This window comes from Tamandua tetradactyla, chromosome 1 (genome assembly GCF_023851605.1).
Source record: "Tamandua tetradactyla isolate mTamTet1 chromosome 1, mTamTet1.pri, whole genome shotgun sequence".
Classification (NCBI taxonomy): Eukaryota; Metazoa; Chordata; class Mammalia; order Pilosa; family Myrmecophagidae; genus Tamandua; species Tamandua tetradactyla.
In genome coordinates, this window is record NC_135327.1 from 72,037,806 (window position 1) to 72,061,026 (window position 23,221).

The following is a 23,221-nucleotide window of genomic DNA, read 5'->3' on the forward strand; positions in this document are numbered from 1 at the left end:
GTTTAGAGAGGATTGAAGAGTTGTGGGGCTGAATTTAAAATAGGAGAATACTTTGTACAACTTTAACTTATATTAGTAAAATATCAAAATCTGAATAAAGGGGACTGTTTTCTGGATTTATTCAAGATGCTTCAAGGAGAAGTAGAAAATTGGAATGGTCTTAAAAGCATATAAGAAATTGAAGTAATTCAGTAATTTAGTTTCAGAAAAATTTTAATAGTGACATTTTGCAAACTTTCAAGAAACAAATATATATCTAATTACATTAGCACATAAAAGGATGGGAAGTTTTCCAAAATCAGCATAGCTCTAAACCATATTTAAAATGTTTCTGAAAAGAAAACTGTAGGAGAATTCCACTTATTGATACAGAAATGACAGTAAATTAGATAGTAGTAGAATGCATTTCAAAAAGATAATACTCCATAATTAGTATTTTTTCTAATAACATTTTTAAATTGCAAAGATCACCTATTTCATCTCAATCTCATACTTAAAAGGGACACATTAGATATGCTTGCTTTTTAATTTTTGTATTGTATAATATAACATACATGCAAAACAAAGAAAGAAAAAAGCAGTAGTTTTAAAGCAGTCTTCAACGAGTACTTACAGGACAGTCCCCAGAGTTTGTCATGGGCTACCATAAAATCATCTCAGATTTTTCCTTCTAGCTGCTCCAGAACATTGGAGACTAGAAGGAGCAAATGCTTTTTTTTATCATCAGAATTGACTTTTTGTGAAAAATAACATATATACCAAAAAAAGCAATAAATTTCAAAGCACACCAACACAATTACCTGTAGAACAGATTTCACAGTTTGGCATGGGTTACGATTCCACAGTTTTAGGTTTTTACTTCTAGCTGCTCTAAGATATTGGAGACTAAAAGAGATATCAATTTAATGATTCAGCATTCATATTCATTTGTTAAATCATATCTTCTCTGTATAACTCCACCATCATCTTTGATCGTTCTGTCCCACTCTTTAGGGGTATTTCGGCTATGGCCATTTTAATTTTTCTTGTTGGAAGGACTGCTAATAATGGGTAGGGAGATGGAACTAACTGATTGTTCTGGAGAGGCTGAGCCTTCTAGGTTTCAGAACTTATCTGGTCCAGGGGCTCATCTGGAGGTTGTAGGTTTCTGGAAAGTTACTCTAGTGCATGGAATCTTTGTAGAATCTTATATATTGCCCTAGTTGTTCTTTAGAATTGGCTGGAATGGTTTTGGTAGGGGTTTGGCAACTTATGATAGGTAGCAATGTTTAACTGAAGCTTCCATTAAAGAGCAACCTTCAGAGTAGCCTCTCGACTGTATTTGAACTCTCTCTGCCACTGATACTTTATAAGTTACATTTCTATTCTCCCTTTTGGTCAGGATGGAATTGCTGATCCTACAGTGCTAAGGCCAGACCCATCCCTGGGAGTCAGCTCTCATATAGTGAGGGAGACTTTCCCCCCTGGATGTCATGTCCCACATAAAGGGGAGGGCAATGATTTCACTTGCGGCATTGGGCTTAGAGAAAGTGAGGCCAAATCTAAGCAACAAAAGAGGTCCTCCAGAAGTAACTCTTAGGCATACCTATAGGTAGGCTAAGCTTCTCTACTACCTACATAAGCTTCACAACAGTAAGCCTAAAGATCAAGGGCTTAGCCCATTGATTTGGGTGTCCCTAATGTTTGACACAGTATCAGGGGATTCCCTGATGGTAACGTTTAATGGTTCCATATTTTTTCTCCCACCCCTCAAGGTACTTTGCCAAAACTTTTTGATTATCTTTTTAATTTATTCTAGGATGTATCCAGGCATTACATTAAACTATACAGGATTAAAGTCCTTCTTTCTTATTCTGGCTTCCCTGTGTTTCAATTGTTTAAATGAGCTATAGAAATAGATTGAATTAGATTATGTGCTACAGAAAATTTAGGTTCCAGAAAAATAAAATTTTCTTCCCTTGGTCTCAGAGCATGTGTGGTTCTAAAATATAGACAGAGTCTTCTTTACCCCTGTGTTCTGAATTACTTTAACCCTGACTTGATCGGCTTCATTCTTATTGCTAAATACCAGATTATGGATATATAAAACAGTCTCTCAAAATCCAGAAATAATAATTACCACTCTGTACTTAATGTCTGCTGTAAGAGCTTATAATCTAGGCCCCTGTTTTCTTATAAGCATTTTCTAAAGGTGACCATACAATAATTGTTCTTTCATTTCTGGCTTATTTTGCCTCACCAAATGCCCCACAGGTTCATTCACACCATTGCATGCCTCACGACTTCATTCTTTTTTCTAGTAGCACAACATTCGATCCTATGCATCCACCATCGTTCACCAATCTACTTCAGTCAATGCATCCTTCAGCCACCTGCATTCATTAGGCATCATATATAATGCCCAACGTCCACAGTCCATCAACACTCTCAATTTTAGATAATTTCATTGTTCCCAGGAGAAAGATAACCAATAAATACACCCTTACCAGATAGGAAATCCAAACCTCTACTTAATTCTTGTCCCTCCCCCCATTATCTACCACTGCTGCTGCTGTGGTACTGCTGATGTTTTCATACCTTTGAAGTAGTCCTTGCAAGAATTAATTTATATTTCTTGTGTTAATCAGTGGGACACATACGTCTATATAACCCCTTTTGATCTTGTTCATCTTCAATATGGTAATATTACTTATAGACCCACTAGAGAAACACCTTCACTTCTATCTATTTCCTTACATTTGAGTTCAATCTTATTATCTCTAGTTTCTATATATCTCTAAGTCCCCTATGTTCTGTTTTATAAGCCTCTGATTTTATCTTTACCATGGTGATAAAAGTGGAGTCATACAGTATCTATCCTTTATTGCCTGGCTTCTTTCACTCAGCATTATGTCTTCAGGGTTTATTCATCTTATCATGTGCTTCAGGACATTATTTCATCTTATTTTTGCATAATATTTCATTATATGCATATTCTGCACTTTGTTAATCCATTTGTCAGTTGATGGGGCCTTGGATTGTTTCCATCTTTTGGCAATTGTGAATAATGCTGCTGTGAACATTGGTGTGCAAATGTCTGTTTGTGTTACTGCTTTCAGCTCTTCTGATTATATACCATGAAGTGCTATTGCCGAGTCATGGGGCAACTCAATATCTAGTTTCCTAGGGAACCACCAAGCTGTCTTCCATAGCAGCTGTACCATTATACATTCCCACCAGCTGTGGATAACTGTCCTAATTTCTCCACATTCTCTCCAACATTTGTAGTTTGTTGCATGTTTAATAGCAACCATTCTTATAGTGTGAGGTGTTATCTCATTACAGTTTCGATCTGCATTTCCCTCACAGCTAATGAAAGTGATCGTCTCTTCATGGGCTTTTGAGCCATCTGTATTTGCTCTTCAGAAAAATGCCTATTCATATTTTTAGCCCATTTTATAATTGGGTTGTTTGTTCTTTTTTGTTGAGTTGTATGATTTCTTTATGTATACAGGATATCAAACCATTGTCCGATATGTGATTTCCAAATATTTTCTCCCATTGAATTGGCTGCCTCTTCACCTTTTTGACAAAGTCTTTTGAGGTGCAAAAGCATTTGATGTTGAGGAATTCCCATTTATCTATATTTTAATTTTGTTGCTTGTGCTTTGGGTGTAAAATTGAGGAAGATACCTCCTATTACTTTGTCTTGAAGATGTTTCCTTACATTTTCTTCTAGAAGCTTTATGGTGCTAGTTCTTATATTTATGTGTTTCATCCACTTTGAGTTAATTTTTTGTATAGAGCATAAGGTAAGGGTCTTCTTTCATTCTTTTGGTTATTGATATTCAGTTCACCCATGCCCATTTATTGAAAAAACTGTTTTGTTCCAGTTCAGTGGATTTGGGGGCCTTGTCAAAAATAAATTGACCTGAGATTTAGTGGTCTATTTCTGCACTCTCAATTCAATTCCACTGGTCAATACTTTTATCTTTGTATCAGTACCATGCTATTTTGACCACTGTGGCTTTATAATAAGTTTTAAAGTCAGAAGTGTTAATCTTCTCACTTTGTTCTTTTTTAAGATGCTTTTATACTTGGGGTCTCCTTCCCTTCTAGATGAATTTGGTAACTAGCTTTTCCAAGTCTTCAAGGAAGGTTGTCAGAATTTTGATCGGTACTGCATTGAATCTGTAGATTTATTTGAGCAGAATTGACATCTTAACTATATTTAATCTTCCTATCCATGAGCAGGGAATATCTTCCCACCTATTTAAGTCTTCTCTGATTTCTTTTAGTAATTATGTAGCTTTCTGTGTATAAGTCCTTTACATCCCTAGTTAAATTCATTCCTAAGTACTTGATTCCTTTAGTTGCTATTTTGAATGGAATTTTTTCCTTAACTGACTCCTTACTTATGTCATTATTTGTGTTTAGAAATGTTACTGATTTTGCACTTTAATTTTATATCCTGCCACCTTGCTGAATTTGTTTGTTTTCTCAAGTAACTTTCCTGTAGATTTCTTAGGATTTTCCAAGTATAGACTCATGTCATCTGCAAATAATGAAAGTTTTACTTCTTCCTTTCCAATTTGGATGTTTTTTATTTCTTTTTCCTTCCCGATTGTTTTAGCTAGAATAATAGTAGTGCCAGTGGGCATTCTTGTCTCATTACTGATCTTAGGGAGAAAGCTTTCAGTCTCTCTCCATTAAGTATGATGCTGGCTAACGGTGTTTCATATATGACCATTATCATATTAAGGAAGTTACCTTTGATTCCTATCTTTTGGAGTGTTTTTATCAGAAAAAGATGTGGAATTCTCTCAAATGCATTTTCAGCATCAATCGAGATGATCATGTGTATTTTTCATTTTGATTTGTTAATGTGCTATATTACATTAATTGATTTTCTTGTGTTGAACCATCTTTGCATTCCTGGTATAAACCATACTTGGTCATGGTGTTTAATTCTTTTAATGTGATGTTGGGTTCTCTTTGCTAATATTTTGTTGAGAGTTTTTGCATCTATGTTCATTAAAGATCTTGGCCTGTAGTTTTCCTTTCCTATAGCATCTTTACATTTTTGTAGTAAAATGATGTTAGCTTCATAAAATGAGCTAGCTAGTGTTCCTTTTTCCTCAATTTTTTAAGAAACATTTAAGTGGGATTGGTGTTAGGTCTTTTGGGAAAGTGTGATAAAATTCCCCTGTGAAACCATGTGGCCCTGGGCTTTTCTTTGTAGGAAGATTCTTGATGACTGATTGAATGTCTTTACTTGTGATTGGTTTGTTGAGATCTTCTATTTCTTCCTGAGTCAGTATAGCTTGTTTGTATGTTTCCAGGAGTTTGTCCATTTCATGTAAGTTGTCTAATTTGTTGGCATATAGTTGTTCACAATATTCTCTTATGATTTCTTTTATTCCTTCAGGGTCTGTGGTTATACACCTCTTCTCATTTCTGATTTTATTTATTTGCATCCTCTCTGTTTTTTTTCTTTGTCAGTCTTGCTAGTGGCCCATCAGTTTTATTGATTTTCTCAAAGAACCAACTTTTGGTTTTATTGATTCTTTCTATTGTTCTTTTGTTCACCCATTCATTTACTCTGTTTTAATTTTTGTTATTTCTCTCCTTCTATTTGCTTTGGGGTTAGTTTCCTGTTCTTTCTCAAGTTTCTCCAGGTGAGCTGTTAAGTCCTTGGTTTTTGCTCTGACTTGTCTTTTAATATAGGCATTTAGGGCACTAAATTTCCCTCTCAGCACAGCCTTTTCTGTGTCCCATAAGTTCTGATATGTTGTATTCTCATTTTCATTCATCTTCACATAGCTACTGATTTCTTAGCAATTTCTGCTTTGATCCACTGCTTGTTTAAAAATGTGTTGTTTAACCCCCATATATTTGTTAATGTTCTCAATCTTTGGTTATTATTGAGATCCAGCTTCATTCTCTTGTGATCAAAGAAAGTGCTTTGAATAATTTCAGTATTTTTAAATTTATAAAGACCTGTTTTGTGCCCTAGCATATGACCTATCCTGGAGAATGTTCTATGAGCACTAGAGAAGAATGTATATGCTGGTGTTTTGGGGTGTAATGACTTATATATGTCTGTTAGGACTAATTCATTTGCAAGTTGTTTAACTTCTTTAATTCCTTGTTGATCTTCTGTCTGGTTGTTCTACCTGTAGAGGAGAGTTGTTTGTTGAAGTCTCCTATTATTATTGTTGAAACATCTATCACTCCCTTCAGTTTTGCCAATGTCTGTCTCATGTACTTTGGAGATCCTTGATTGGGAGCACAAACATTAATGATTGTCATTTCTTCTTGGTGAATTGTCACTTTAATTAGTACGTAGTGTCCTTGTCTCTTATAATGTCTTTACATTTAAGGTCTATTTTGCCTAATATTAGTGTAGCTACTCCTGCTTTCTTGTGGTTATAGCTTGTGTGATACATCTTTTTCCATCTTTTCATTTTCAATCTATTTGTATCCTTCTGTCTAAGGTGAGTCTCTTGTAAACAGCATATAGCTGGATTATATTTCTTAATCCATTCTGCCAATTGGTATCTTTTGATTGGTAGGTTTAGTCCATTAATATTCAAAGTTATTACTGCAGAAGCATTTCTTGAATAGACCATCTTATCTTTTGAATTTTATTTATCAGATCTATATTTTCATTTCTCTTTCTCTTTTTATCCTTGAAGTTACCCTTACTGGTACTCTTCAATTCTATGCCCTCCTCCAAACCTCTGTCTCTTTTTTTCAACTGACAGAACTCCCTTTAGTATTTTTTGTAGGGCTGGTCCCTTGTTGAAAAATTCTTTCAGGATTTGTTTGTCTGTAAAAATTTTAATCTCTCCTTCAGTTTTGAAGGACAATGTGGCTGGGTACAGAATTCTTGGCTGGAAGTCCTTCTCTTTCAGGATCTTAATTATATTTTACCACTGCCTTTTCACCTCCATGGTGCAAGTTCAGTAATCTGAACTCAGTCTTATGTGGTTTCCCTTGTATGTAGTTGTGCTGGTTTGAAAGGATGTATGTGCCCTAGAAAAGCCATGCTTTACTCCTAAACCCATTTTGTGAAGGCAACCATTTCTTCTAATCCTTATTCAATGTGGTATGTTTGAAAGTGTAATTAGATCATCTCCCTGGAGATGTGACTTAGGGAGTCCCTTCTTGATGCGATCTTGATGTGATCAAGAGTGATTGTTCAAATGGATTAGGTGGAGATGTGTCCCCATCCATTTAGGTGGGTCTTGATTAGTTTACTGGAATCCTATAAAAGAGGAAACATTTTGGAGAAGAGAAGATTATGACAGAGCAGAGAATGATGCAGCCATGAGAAGCAGAGTCTACCAGCCAGTGACCTTTGGAGATGAAGAAGGAAAATGCCTCCTGGGGGGCTTCATGAAACAGGAAGCCAGGAGAAGCTAGCAGATGACACCATGTTTACCATGTGCCTTTCCAGATGAGAGAGAAACTCTGACTGTGTTCACCATGTGCCCTTCCACTTGAGAGAGAAACCTTGAACTTCATTGGCCTTCTTGAACCAAGATATCTTTCCCTGGATGCCTTTGATTGGACATTTCTATAGACTTGTTTTAATTGGGACATTTTCTCAGCCTTAGAACTGTAAACTAGCAACTTATTAAATTCCCCTTTTAAAAAGCCATTCCATTCCTGGTATATTGCATTCAGCAGCTAGCAAACTAGAACAGTAGTAGAGTGTTTTTCTCTTGTCACTTTCAGAATTTTCTGCTTCTCTTCAGCATTTGACAGGCTGATTAGTATGTGTCTTGGAGAAGGCCTATTTGGATTTAATCTATTTGGAGTTTGTTGAGTTTCTTTGACCTGTATATTTATGTCCTTTATAACGGTTGGGAAGTTTTCCCTCATTATATCCTCAACTTATTGTCCTAGACTTTTATTCTTTTCTTCTCCTTCTGGGACACACAATGATTCTCATATTTGTGTGCTTTGTTTTGTCCATTATTTCCCTGAGATCCAATTCAAATATTTCCATCCTTTTTTGCTATTTGCTGTTTTGAGTGCTCGAAACCAGTTGTCCTGTCCTCTAGTTCCCTTATTCTTTCTTCTGCTTCTTCAAATCTGCAGTTGTATATCTCTTGTATCAGTCCTTGCAGCCTTCTGCTGGTTTGAAACTATTATGTACCCTCGGAAAGCCATGTTTTAATCCCAAACCAATCTTGTGGGGGCAGTCATCTTTTTTAAAATCTTGAGTCAATATTGTTGGGTGGAACTTTTGATTAAATTAACCCCAGGGGAGCAGCATGCCCAATTGTGGGTTTGACCTTTTGATTATGTGGAGATGTGACTCACCTATTCAAGGTGGGTCTTGCTTAGTTTACTAGAGCCTTTACAAGGGGAAACATTTTGGAAAAACCTCAGATGCATATGCTTATAGAAGAGTCACTTCAGAGCTGACAGAGACACCAATGTCTGGAGATGCTTGGAGCACTGCAGAGAGAGCAGTTGCTTATGCAGGAGCAAAGCCCAGGAGATGTCACCATGTGCCTTCCCATGAGATGCTAAGGAAGCCAGAACTCAGAGTTATGTTCCGGAGGAGCTAAGTGAAGGCCCACAGAAGCCAAGTGAGAAACCCCACAGGAAACAGAGGCTGAAAGCAACAGAGCCCAGGAGCAAGGAAGGGCCAGTAGATGCCAGCCACATGCCTTCATAGCTGACAGAGGTGTTCCAGATGGCATCAGCCTTTCTTGAGTGAAGGTAACCTCTTGTTGGTGCCTTAATTTGGCATATTTTCATGGCCTTAGAGCTAAAAACTTGTAACTTATTAAATTCCCTTTTTAAAAATCATTCCATTTCTGGTATATTGCATTCTAAATCTCATTTACTCCATCCAGCCACACCTGCTCTTCCATCTGCCTGGAACCCTCACCAGGTTAGCTTCCTTGTATGTCATCATCTCAGTGAGGACTTTATTTTAAACTGCACCCACAACACGTTCTTCAATGCACCTTCCCAACTTTTTCTCTTCATCTTTTATCTCATATGTGATATGTACATGCCTTCTTTCCTCTTTTTTGCCTCCCTCCTTTGTTGTCTCAGTAGAAAGCAAGAATGTATTTTTGCATATTTTGTTCAGGATGTATCCCCGAAACTAGATCATAGACAGTATTTATTGAATAAACATATTTCCTTAATTTTAACTGTTTATTTTAGTTATGTAAAGTTTCCATTTTCTATGGTTTATTTTGTGTCAACAGAAACAACTACACTCTGTTATAAATTATATAAGCTTCCCATTAATTTGTGGTTATGTGTTTTAATTGAATAATTTAAAAACAATAAGAAAGTTATCCTTTTGAGCTACAATATTGTAACTATTATGCTGATTTCATCTCTTACTAGGGTAGGTAAAATTTGCAGAAAAAAAAATGAGAGCAGATATATTTTTAAACTACATATCTACACAGGCACCAACATAGCACCCCCAACCTGCGTCTATACCTGCACTGCAACGCATCACCACACTGCTGTGCCCCACCCTGTGCCTTGCATCCTGCCCCACATCCTTCCTGCAAACACAAGGCTTTAGATTACTGAAGGAAATCCACTTCCAAAGTGAATCAGGCAAGATATTTATATGCAGTGAAAACAACAGAAGATCACTAAGCATATCACAGTGCAGACAGATATGACTAAATTAAAACACCAGAGGAGACACGGATGTTGGAACAACTAATCAAAGATGTTTATGTGATGCTACTAAATAAAATAAATGGAATGGAGTGGTGCGATGGTGGTTCAGTGGCAGCATTCCCTCCTGCCATGCTGGAGACCCAGGTTTGATTCCCAGTGCCTGCCCATGTAAATAAATAAATAAATGGGATGGCTAATGACATAAAGGAGATCAAGAAGAAATTAGAAGAGAATAAAGAGAAATTTGAAAGAATGCATAGAAAAATACCAGACATCACAGAGATAAAAGACTCTGTAGATCAAATAAAAATTATTGGGGATCTTTGGAAAAACCCAGAGAGATGAAAGGTTATGTGGCCTGGACTATGGTAGCCAGTGGATCAGGTGCATGCTGGATTCTGCAAGCATTTTAAGGGTGAACCTAATCAGACTGGCTGGTGGCGTGACTGAGGCATATGAGACACATGCTTGTCAAGAGGCCTCGTGATTTGAGGTTTGTCCAACCAGAGATGTTTCCCTGGACTGCAAGGGGGAAATTTGTGGAAGGAGATGGTTTGGAGAAGATTTTGGGCTAAAATAATAAGACATGGTCAGTTTGAAATGCCTATCAGATATCTAAGTTGTGGGGTCAAGTAAACAATTCCACTAAGAAATCTAGTGTTTGGGGAGAAGTCCCTGGTTGGAGTCAGACGTATGGGGATTGAAAGGTATCTGAAGCCAAGAGGCTGGATGAAGTTCTATCATGGTGGGTGTGGACAAAAAAACAGTCCATGAACTGAATCTTCTGGCAGAGAAATGAAGGAGACCCTGTTATATTAAAGTTTCTGTTCTTTCAGTGCTTTTATTGAAATAGTCTATTTGGATCACTTTTAGTAAAAGACTTTGAATATTTAGTCATAAAATTTGTTCTTATTTGCTACTAGCAAAATTCACTATATAAGTCTGAACTCTACAATATTAATTACACTTTCTATAACTTCTAAACCATTCTCTAATGTGCCTTATGTTAATGTGACATCCTTAAAAATGGTACCACTCTATTTCTAAATTTTATTTTGATTTTTTGTGTGTATTTTCTTTCTACCTTTAAATTTTTATTTCAAAATGATGTCTCTTTATTCACTTTGAATATTACATTGCTGTGTTCTTTGGCATGCTTGGTTTTGGAATGTTATATCTTCATTATATTTTTAGTTTCATTTACCATTACAAAATATTCTTTTTTTCTTTATAGAATGTGATAGTGTTTTCTGGAAGAAATGCTGCATTACTTAAAACTGCCCTTTCAATTCAAAGTTTCTAAATTTTTATTTTTAATTATGCTCCCTCTAGTCATTTTTTGCCGTTTCTTGGCTTTTAATCAATAACATTTAGCCTTTAGTAAATGGGAAATATATATGTTACAATTGTAGAACTTGTGAGACATCTTGCATCTTATTTAATATTTTACGAATCGTTTTTTGTTTAGTTGTTTTGTTTTTGTACTTTCTTTTTACTTTTGATTTTTGTTTTGTTTGCTTTTACTTTTAAAATATTTTTAAAAGTAATATTTTATATAGACTTCTGTTGAAGTTTAGCTTAGTTAATTTTAGGTGCATTTTAAGATTAAAAATAGCAGTTCTTTGCACCACACCTTTGTCAGAGCACTTTCTGTGCATTGCCCTTTGCTTGTCAGAATCATTAGGCTGGATTTTTCTTAGCAAGACAGCACATTTTGGCATCTTCTTTTTTTCCTTCTTCTAGTTGATTTTCCTTGGGGATGGAAAAGATTCCTTTTTTTAAAATTTAATTCTCTCATCATTTGCTTTTTTTGTTTGTGCCATAGTTTTTATTTTCCCATAAAATTGTGTCTATCAGTTAGAATTATCAAATAAACCTTTCTATCAATGGCAAGATTCAAGTATTTCTCTCTTATTTAACAGTGTGGGTTTCAGTGCTCACTATTTCGTAAGTTTAATGTCTAAATTCAAATATCATCCAGATTTCAGTGACTCAAGGAGAATTTTAATTGATTTTTTCACAAAAGTTTTTTGGCAAATCATCGCAATTCCTTTCTGATGTCTTTGCGTGTGAACTTTAAACTAGTTGAACTATGAATTCTTTATCAACGAAGGTTTGGAGATTTTAATTGCAAAGGTGCTTTATAATGATCTTATAAAAGTTAAACATGAGGTGGTTTTTTTTTTTTCCTAATTTCAATACTTATTTATGACATACCTTATTTATAAAGGGGACTGCATGTGTTTCTTAACAGTTTATCAATATCTGTTTTGGCACCGGAAATCCACATCATCTGAAAGAGGGGTACTTTTGTCTTATAACTTGTTTGTTTTATGTTTGTCTTACATTATTGGATGTGAACAACATTTGCTAGTTTCTAAGATGATTGACAAAGATGTTGACCTGGCAAGTAGGAAGAGAAACAGGAATTGAAAGGGATAGATTTTTGTGGCTAGTTTTAAATGTGGTCAAAGCATTACTTTATTAGCAAATGTACTTTGGTCACAGTGATTTTGCTTCCCTAAGGAATCTTGTAATTGTGGAGTCACAGGTAATACTCATTGTAATAGCCAGGGTTCTCCAGAGAAACAGAATGAACAGAATCTGTTACATTTAATATTATGTAGATTGGCAAGTCTGAATTTTGTAGGGCAGGTGAAAAGTTGAAAACCTGATGAAGGAAAAGTTGAATTCCCTTGGAAAAGCCACAGGTTGGAAACTCCAATGAAGGTGACAGTGAAGTCCCTGGGACAAGAAGGCTGATTGAAGTAGAGATAGAAATTTTTTTCTGACCACTGAACTCCTCATCTCTCACTTTAAGCCATCAACTGATCAGATGAGGTGAGCCCTCTCAAAGCTGAAGGCAACCTCCTTTGTTGATTGTAGATGCATTCAGCCATAGATGCAATTATCATTAGTCATGATGATGTAAAACTATCCACGAAATACCCTCAGGGTAACAGGCCAGTGCTTGACCAAAACCACTGGATACCATCACCTAGCTAAGTGGATACATGACCACCACACTAAAATATCAAGGGCACCTATATTCTCCTTGATAGTGTTTCCAATGGTTTGTGTCTGTATCTTAATCAGGTGTCAGTGGTTTTAGATCTAAATAGGATTTGACACACTGGTGGAATTAAACTAGCACCCCCCTTCCCTGATATTTTAACAAATCCCTAGAGAGGCCATTGATTCCCTCTTTCTTCTGTTGAATTAGGAATTTCAAATATCAGCACATTTCCCTGTGTGCACTGCATGGATCCAGAAATGGAACTGCTGTTCTCTTATTCCAAAGTTTTTCCCATTTCAAATGCAGAAGAATGTGCTTATCTTACATATTAATAAATTGCCTGAGGTTCCCCCAGGCAATAATTAAAACAATTTAAAAATATTTAAATATATTTATATTTACCTAAATATGTAGACACATACACACATATGACATTATAATTGGGAACATTATTTGTCAATTGTAACTACATCAACTGATAAAGTATTTTTTAATGTTTTATTTAGTCATTTAATCTAAAACTATGTGCCAGGAAGTGTCCTAAGCTCTTTTATTAATATTAGCACATTCTGTGTCTTAAATCCTCCTGGCAATCCTTTGGAGGACGAACTGTTATTTTCCCATTTAACAGATGAGAAAATTGAGTCAGAGAGAGAATAGGGGATCAGCCCAAGGTTACAATGGATAGATGGTAGAACTAGAATTTGAACCCAGGAAGTCTAACAACAGTGTGCACTTAACCACTAGGCAAGTTGTCTGTTTCTGCTTTACCTTTACATCCATTTGTATTTCGTCAGCATACAGACTGCTCATTCGTTTCCATTTCTTCAGCCGCATACTGCTTTCCCATGTGTATTCATTGTCATTCCAGTCTGTCGGCTGTGGCTAGAGCAGGGCTTGTGAAAGATGAATGTGTGTGCCTCCTACCAGCTCTTCCAACTCTTCTTCACTGAAACCACATTGGTAACTCAAAATTGGCCTTGGGGGTAGTAAATGGAAAATTTATTATTATTTATTTTGCCAGAACTTTATTTAACTTCTCCTCCCCAACTCCTCCCTCTTTCTCGGTTTAATCCTGGTTCATGTAACATAGAAGCAATTCTCAATCTGCCTTTCTTTATATGCTCATAATAAGTTAGCATTTATCTGTTTTGCTATGTGTGTAGCTGTTGTTCTGTCATCTACTGAATTTCCTAAATTTAGTTCTTGTTCAGATATTAATGTAAGTATGGTATAGGAGTATAAAAGCTGTGGCTTCACTAATTTTTATTGTTAGTAATATAGATTTTTTTCCTAAGTCTTGCCTTGTAATTTATTCCAAAGTTTTAACATTTAGGCTTAAATGAAATCCACCCATCTTTTGCACCAGCCAAATACGGGGGGGGGGGGGGGGGGGGGGGGGGTAAAACCAATCCAAGAAGGGGGGGTCTTTGCACACTCTCTGGCCCCAGGAGCTAGTTCAGAAGTGCACACCCAGTGGATGCGTGGAGGAGTCAGGTCTTACCCATCTCCAAGGTGGAGGGGCCACTTTGAATGCACTTGCAGGCTGCAGGCTATAGATTGCTGTCTGAAGGTAAAGTTGCATGGTGAGGCCATCACAGAAAGTTTATCTTGTATTTCTTTAGGACATGTTACAGCAGATTGTTCTTTTATTCTTATGTCACACTGGATCAGCTTTGTGGTTACTGATGGTGTAGGGTTTTTTCCTGGTGATTTTATAGAGATGTTAATGGAATTTGGAAAAGAAGGAATTGCCTCAAGTTGCTATTTTTTTTCAGGAGTTACAAAGGATGCTACTTAAGGTTCTATTTAAAGGTTAAACTTGATGGCGTGCCAGATTATTAAATAAGGCTAGGTCTGACCAGAAAAACATGTTGACCTCATTTAACAGATTTGTATTACTGTCGATGTTTTCCCACTTACTTGGATGTCAGTGCCTCACATATGGAGGGATAGAGGAAGAGATGTATGAGAAGACAGAAGATAACAAATCTGAGATCTAGGAAATTAAATGGGTCAAATGAGGCATGGAGTCCCAGATACTAGGGAGCCAAGAAAGGCCATAGGTGAGGAGACAGGAGAAGCTGGTTGTTCTCCCTGCAGATTCTTCTTGCTCTCCAGTAAAAAGTAGTAAAAAAAAAAAAAAAAGAGTGGCCAGTTTGCCCCGGGAGCTCCTCAAGGCTTTTGATAGTGGGCAACAATCAATACCTTTATTAGAAGGAAAGATCTTACTGGAAAGAAATTACAAACCTGATGAATGGAATTTTTTAAAAGTATTCTATTTGGATTCAGAAAGCCGTAACTGGTCTTAATCAATAGCAAATAGATGCTACTATATGGCTCTCATTCACTCTTGCCATTTGAAACCGGGAAGTCATCCGGCCCATCAGGTTGCATCAAGAAAATAGCGATAGGGTGAGATTTGAGCTTCTGTGAAGAATGTGCACCCTTGATGGGTGTGCAGAGCCAGGCCAGCCCCCACCGTCCACTACTCAGCTCTTCAGACTGTCACCACCACCGCGAGTGCAAAGGGATCTTTTACTCATGCTTTCCTGCCTCATTTCACAAGCACTGCTCTGTGGAATACAATTGTTCACCAAGATATTAATAACTGTTTGCAAAGAAAGGGCTCCATGGTCAAGTGAATTTAGAAAATGCTGCATGCTCTAGCCCTCTCCTGGAGGCTTCAGGGTACAGCAGAATATTTAAGGCTTTGAAAATATCTTGGGTGGAGAAACTTCATTTATGCTGTTTAATGAGGCATGGCCCCGATTTATTTGACTGTTTGACTGCAGGACTTTCTTTTTTTAATAAGAAACATTTTATTCTATTTTAGAACTTTGAAAAAATGTCTCTTTCATTTTTCATGCCTTTGAAATGGGGCACATTATTTGCTGATTTTTTTTTTAATGTAGAGTGTGTGAATGTTTCAGCACTTAATATTAAGGATTTATTTTGTTTCTTGAAATTTGATGGAGTCTGGGTTGTATACCAACTTGAAAGGATTAGAATAAGGTAACCATGGAGTTTTCTAGAGTTCTAGGATAAGGGCATGCTGCATGAAGGCTGAAAGCAGGTATACACTGTGAGGAAAATTCACGCTCCTTCACAGGTCTCCCTGGGAGCCACAAGGAAAGGGGATATTAATTTGCCAGCATAGTGAACCAACAAAACATTTTCCTTTAATGAAGATCATTTCTTTCTCAGAGACCAATTCTACTGTATTTTCATGTTTATTATAGTGTCACTCCTTATTTTTCCTCATTTTTCTATTGTTTTCTCTTCAACTTTCTGGTTAAAAAATGACTTGTATACTAAATCCTTATCAGAAAATGTATGGGCACGCATATATACATACACACACTGCACAAAACACACAAATTTTTTAGTTGCTTCATTTCACTTCAGAATGAAAATGAACACACATTTTAGAAAAAGAGTTTCTCCTATCCTTGTAATACCAGTGCCCTGTGACTCTAAAACGTACCAGGAATATGAAAGGGAAATTTGAAATGCGTTAGATGTTTTCTGTCATAAAAAGCAGTTGGGAAATTTCATATTCAGGATTCAGTGTTAGTGGTAAGGGATATGATTTACAGTAAATAGAAAAAGAGCAGCTGTTCCCAAACGGGGAAATGAATCAAGTTCAGTATATCTGGGAAGTATTTTTATTTAATTTCATGGCTCCAAAGGAAAGAATACCAATAATCTATGCTCAGAATGAAATGTGACACCATGGAGCCTCCTACTCTGCATGAATTTCTTTCCATAATAGTGTTCCTCAATGCTCTGCCCTCAAGGAAAGGGAATGAGGTATTTCCCCAGGCACTTATTTCTCTTTCTTCACTAGCACTTTCTTTTTGTGGCTTCCCATTCCTTGCTATTAAAAGATAAAGCCTATTGGCAGTTCACCCATCAGCATAGCTGTGGGCATTTATTTGTTTTGTCAGTTCATTGTCTAATACTAGAATTTCAACTCAAATCATAGCAATTTCATGAGAGCTGAAGTCTGTGCTTAATGCAGATTTAAAGCCTGGGAAGCAATTGCAAGGAGCCTGGCTCCTGCCCCTGTGGGGTTCCCAGACTTGAGAGAGCATTTGTGTGCCCAGAGAGGGCCAGGCAGGACTGTGGAAGACTCAGGGAGCAGTAAGGAGGGTGTGCTTAATGGTAAATGTCCCAGCGGGTTCAGGATGGACTTGGGACTTGTGAATGCCTGCCTAATATATCTGCAATTCAGCACACACTACCTGAAAGCACCTCTGATGTGCTAGATTGTGTTGGGAACTGGGGTAAAAATGGGAATGAGACACAAGGCTGCACTCCGGGAGACTTCCAGCACAGGGCTGTAAAGGACTGAATGAGGGCTCCCTCCTGCTGATGTCCCTCCAAGAGTAAGCCTCTGTTAATCTTGAGAATATGCTACCAAAAACATGCCAGGCATTTCAAGCTATGCTAATGCAGTGCACCAGCCCCAGTGAGCATCCGTATTGTATAAACAACCAACCTGAAGTCAGATGAACACAGAAAGGTTCAGTTTAGCCATGTTTATCAACCATCTACTTGAACAACTTTTCAAGGCAAGAAAAGTATGATAGGCAAAGTTCATCTTGAAATTAGCCATTTTTAGCAAGAGGATCCCCTGACTACAACCATGCCAGATGAAACATACAGTAAATTATCAGTAATTATTATTAGTCATATGACTTGGACTAAAACATCTCTCTAAATCTCATCTTCCTTATTTACAAAATTGTTATGGGTGGGCCGCAGGAGCTAAGCAGGCAGATTTCTTGCCTGCCATGCCAGAGACCCGGGTTTGATTCCCGGTGCCTGCCCATGCGAAAAAAAAGAAAAAATGTTATGCCTGCCTCATGTTTGTTGAAAATATCATGAAAGCAAACAGGAAAGTTAAATATTATAAATAAAATTAAAAGCATTGCTTCCTTCAGTAAACTTATACTTTGGGGGGGGGGGGTGTTATTTGCCGCCGAATGATTAGAGAGGTCAGAATCAATTTTAATAATCAGAATTCTCTTTAGTAATTTATATGTTAGTTCACCAAGTTAGCATGAGTGATATTTTTATCAGAGATTTTTAGCAGTTCTTGGGTTACAAGTTGTTCTAGTTTGCAAGCTGCTGGAATGTGATATACTAGAAACAGAACAGCTCAAAGAGGAATTTATTAAGTTGCAAGTTTACAGTTCTAAGGCTGTGAAAATGTCCAAATCAAAGCAAGGCTATAGAAGCATCCATTGTGAGGCATCCAGGGAAGATACCTTGGTTCAAGGCCAATGAGGTTCAGGGTTTCTCTGTCAACTGGAAAGGTACATGATGAACAAGATTATGTCTGCTAGCTTTTTCTCCAGGCTTTTCAGTTCATGAAGCTGCCTGAGGGGCTTTTTCTTTCTTCATTTCCAAAGGTTGCTGGCTGGTGGACTCTAAAGCTTTTTCCAAAATATTTCCTCTTTTAAAGGATTCCAGTAAGCTAATCAAGACCCACCTGAAAAGGGTGGAGTCGCATCTCCCTCTAATCAAAGTTTAAGATCCACAATTGGGCATGTCACACCTCTGTGGATATAAACTAATCAAGTTTCCAATTTACAGTACTGAATAAGCATTAAAAGAAACGGCTGCCTTCCCAAGATGGATCAAGACTAAAACATGGTTTCTCCAGGGTACATAATCCTTTCAAACCAACACACGTCTATGAAATTTAAGTAATGTGTTCTATGAAAAGGAAAACACAACATAAAAATTGTGGTAGATATCTCAAACAATGTAGAGAGTGAAATCCTGGAAAGGAAAAGTCATAAATCAATAATCTAAGCTCCCACTTCAAGAAACTAGTAAAAGAAAAGCAAAATAAATCCAGAACAAGCAATAAAAGGCAGTTGAAAAGGAAGAGCAGAAATCAATGAAATTGCAAAGAGAAAACCAATAAGGAAAATCAATGAAAGTAAAAACAGGTTTTTGGAAAAGATCAATAAAATTGATAAAACAATTGATAAAGCAAGATTAACAAAGAAAAAGAGACAAGACACAAATTATTAATATCAGGAGGAAAAAAGATATCACTACAGAACTAATGGACAGCAAAAGGATAAGAATATCAACATCTCTGCACACATAAATGTAACAATTTTGATCAAATGGGTCGGTTTATTATTTAAAAAAAAAAGTCCCAACATGAAATATTTTGGATTGGAACTACTAAAGAAAGTAAATTCATAGTTTAATCCCCAAACTCCCCAGAATCTCCAGACCTTGATGGTTTCGCTGGAGACTACTACCAGACATTTAAAGAATTAACACCAATTTTACACAGTCTCTCCCAACAATCGAAGAGGAGGTAACACTTCCCCATCCAGTCTGTGAATTCAATATTACCCTAATTCCAAAACCAGGCAAAGATGTCTCAAAACAAGAAAATTCCAAATCAGTATCCTTCATGAATATAGACTCAGAAATTCTCAATAAAATATTAACAAATAGAATTCATCAATAAAAATAAGGAATTTCATACAAGTGTGTGTTTTTTTCTAGGTATGCAAAGTTGAATTTTGAAAATTAGCCCTTATAATTCACCATATTAGCAGGCTAAAGTAGAAAAAATCACATAGTAGTAGCAATTGATGCAGATAAATCACTTGACAAAATTCAATACCCAGGCATGATAAAATCTTTCAAAAACTAGCAATAGAGGGAAACGTCCTCAACTTCATAAAGAACATTTACAGTAATTTTACAGCTCACATTATTCTTAGAGGTGAAAGACTGAGTGCTCTCCCCTAATATCAGGAAAAAGACATTGCATGTCCAGTTTCACCACTGCCATTGAATATAGATCTGGAAGTTCAGAAGATGATAGGAGAAAATCTCCAGGATTTAGGGCTTGTTGAAGAATTCTTAGGCATGGCAAAAGAAAGCATGACCCATAAAAGAGGGGAAAAAATGGATAAATTGGATTTAATTAAAATGAAAAATTTTTGCTCTGTAAAAGAGCCTGTTAAGGAGGTGCAAGGGTAGTTCACAGGTAGAATTTGCACCTGCCATGTGGGAGACCAGGTTCAATTCCTGGCCCATGCACTTCCCAAACAAGCAAATGAATGAAAAACCAAACCACAAAAACTTCAACAAATGGTGCTGCAATAAGGGGATACATGGAAAAAGAATGAAATGTGACCCCCACCAAACAGCTTATAAAAAAACAAACAAACAAACAAAAAGGAGCCTGTTAAGGAGATAGAAAGAAGAGGTATAAACTGGGAGAAAATATTTTCAAACCACATATCCAACAAAGGACTAGTATCTAGAATATATAAAGAATGATAAAAATGCAACAGTAAGAATCCAATTTGAACATAGTTAAAATACACGAAGAGACAATTCACTGAAGAGAATATATACAGATGGTAAGGAAGCACAGGAAAAGGTGATCAAGGTCACTAGCTGTATTAGTCAGGGTTCTCAAGGGAAACAGAGCTGACAGGATATATGAATCAAGAAAAAGAGAGGAAGAGGGTTTATTATAGGAATTGGCTCACATGACTGCAGGGAGTGGTAAGACCACATTCTGTAGCACAGTCCACTGGCTGGAAACTTTGCAAAGCTGTGTCTGAAATCTGGCACAGCTGAAATCTACAGGGCAGGCCACAAGCTGGAAACTCTAATGAAAGTGAAGTTTCATTGCCCAGGAAAAGCTGGCTGGATGAAGAAGAGACAGAAAGAACTAGAAAAATGTGCTAAGCATGTGTACATTTCATATATACAAGGGAATAAGTTTCAAAATACCCATCAATAGATTGCATCAATAGCAATGGCACACACACAATGGTGCCATCACAACCAAGCACCATCTCTGTGTATCCACTTGGAATGATCAGCTGCAGTACATTTTTAAGTGAAGGAAAAAAAAGGAAATTCGTAGAGTGAAAGCAGTATGCTAATTTTGTGGAAAAGGGAAATGAATAATTTACTTTTCCTTATGAAAAGATACACTAAAGGATAAATTCGAAATTAATGAAGATAGTTACAATAGTGGCTAGTAGTGGGCAGTGGTACAGTAGGAAAGGGGTGGAGAGGATAAACTCAAACAGGTGAACCTAACTATATATGTCAATGATAACATATACACAGAGAATGGTAAGTGACTTGAACTAAATACATTTTAAGAACTGGAAAGGAAATTTATTCATTATTTACTAGAAGTGACATTGATATTTTAGTTATTTTTTAACGTTTTTTATTGTACAATATAACATGTATACAAAGCAAGGAAAGAAAAAAACAAGTTTTCAAAGCACTCTTCAACAAGGAGTTTACTGGAGAGATCCCAGAGTTTGTCATGGACTACCATACTATCATCTCAGATTTTTCCTTGTAGTTGCTCCAGAATATAGGAGGCTAGAAGGAATAAATATTTTTTAATCATCCCAATTGACTTTTTTCTTTTATGTAAAAAATAACATATATACTAAAAAGCAATAAATTTCAAAGCACAGTGCAGCAATTAGTTGTAGAATAGACTTCAGAGTTTGGTATGGGTTACAATTTGGTATTTTTAGTTTTAAAACTACTTTAGTTCATTTTAGGATTAAGAAAATAAATGAATATGTTAATGATTCCAACAAAGAAGAGTCTCACATCAGAGGAGAGATATACCACTTAAATCTAAAAAGTTAAGTAAAAAGGAATAGGCTAAATCAAATAAGTAAATATGTTAATTTTAGTAAACAGTATTTTAGAGTATCAGAAAAGATATGTATATATAAAATCTAAGGAGAATAATTTTGAATTATAATTAGTAATATGAACTTATGATTTAGGAGCTATGTGTTTGTATATCCTAGCCATGTTGGCTGGGAGGGCATAGAAGCCTTAACATCTCAATAGAATGAGCACACCCAGCAGCCAGGTCTTGGTTTCTAAATACGATTCTCCACCACAAGGAATCAGGGCTCCCTGGAGAAAAGGCTAACTCTAGATCTGGAGCAAAGCGAGCAGAAGCTTTTAGCATGTAAAGGAATTGTGTCAAAGGGACACAAGGACCAGCTAAAATTGGAATATTTTGAACATCGAAAAGAATAATGGTTGCAATTGGTTTGAAAACATTGAAAAGTCTCGAAAAATTAAAAAAACATAATGATATAAATGACATGATCTAAAATGATATGATATGAAAATTGATAAATAATAAACCCTTATTTGCCACTATTGGAAGTGGCTATTCACTGACACAGAAGAATAGACAATTTTAGGTAAGTATAGGAATTTTGCTCACATGTGTTGACTAAGTACAGGGCACCAGTATACCATCTAGTTTAATCCTCACAGCAACCCTCTGAGGATTATTATCCCCGTTTTTGTAGGTGAGGCCATTAAAGCTGAAAACAATTAAATTAATTACTCCAGGGTCACATAACTAGTAAGTGGTAAGACCAGATTTTGAATCCAGATTTTTCTGGAAGCAAAACCTGTACCTTTCTAAGGAGACCGTCCTGGGCAATAATTGTGTACCCTGTGTGTGCAAAGCACTGTGATAGATTAGTATGAACTAAGAACAGGTAATGCCTTCAGATTAAATGGTGCAAGGAAAAATGATAAATGAGAGTGGCAGCGTGCCAAAGAGAACTACAGCTAAATGCTGAAACTCACCGCGTGGCCGGGGAGTTGACTGGAAAAATGTGGCCAATCAGGAATCGTTCATAACCTAGGTCCCAGTTGAATTCCCTGTTTGCAGCGCTGCTGGGTTTTGACCTTCCGCAGCTGAGGGAAGCTTCGGCTAAGCAGAGGATGGTGCCTTAGCCAAAGCTTGGAGACAGGGAAGGGCAGGGTATGTGTGGGCGTTTGCACAAAGCATTAAGATATCTTGAAGGAGCTACTGGCTGGAAAGTCTTATATTTAAAATATTTTAAATCATCAAAGACAATTACTGAGAGTGCCTTTACAAAATTTAAGCTCATCTGATGTAAAAGAGAAGAGACAGCCCAAACGTGACTAAGTGCCAACAGGAAATGCACTCAGTTGTCCTCTGGAAATACAGGAATAGAGATCATTGGAGCCATAATTTGGGAATCAGTTCTAGATTACTGATTGATAAGCCTTTGGGGTCTCTGAGGGAGAAAAGGAGAGGAAAGGTCAAGCATAGAACCTTACAGCAGTGCCTGAATGTGGAGTCAAGAAGAAAACAGAGTTAAGGGAGAAAGGGTCAGGTGCATTCAGTAGTTAGTGTACTTTGCTGACTTGTCTAACTTGAAAACCAATAATCACAAAAGTCTTCTAACCGTTCCACTTAGAACTATTCTGACCAGAATTATAAAGCGGTCAGTTTTCATCCTGGAGCTTAGTTGGATTCATTTATCTAAAAAAAAAAAGTTTGCCAATGAACCTTTTTCATCTCTGTTATGACTTCACATGTTATAATTAAACATATTTTGGTAGCAAGCACATTAAAAAGGGCTTTAGAAACAAAAGTAATGAGTGTTTCAGCAAACTGCCAAAGTTCAAGTTAGGGGCTTTACTTAGGCCAGCATAGTTACTGATATTGTAGTT

The 23,221-nt window shown here is 36.6% G+C and overlaps 1 protein-coding gene across 1 annotated transcript in view; it reads left to right on the forward strand.

Moving 5' to 3' along the window:
- VWC2 (von Willebrand factor C domain containing 2) overlaps nt 1-23,221 on the forward strand; it is a 133,977-nt gene that overhangs the window by 109,385 nt on the left and 1,371 nt on the right. The gene's annotated exons all lie outside the window — the stretch shown is intronic.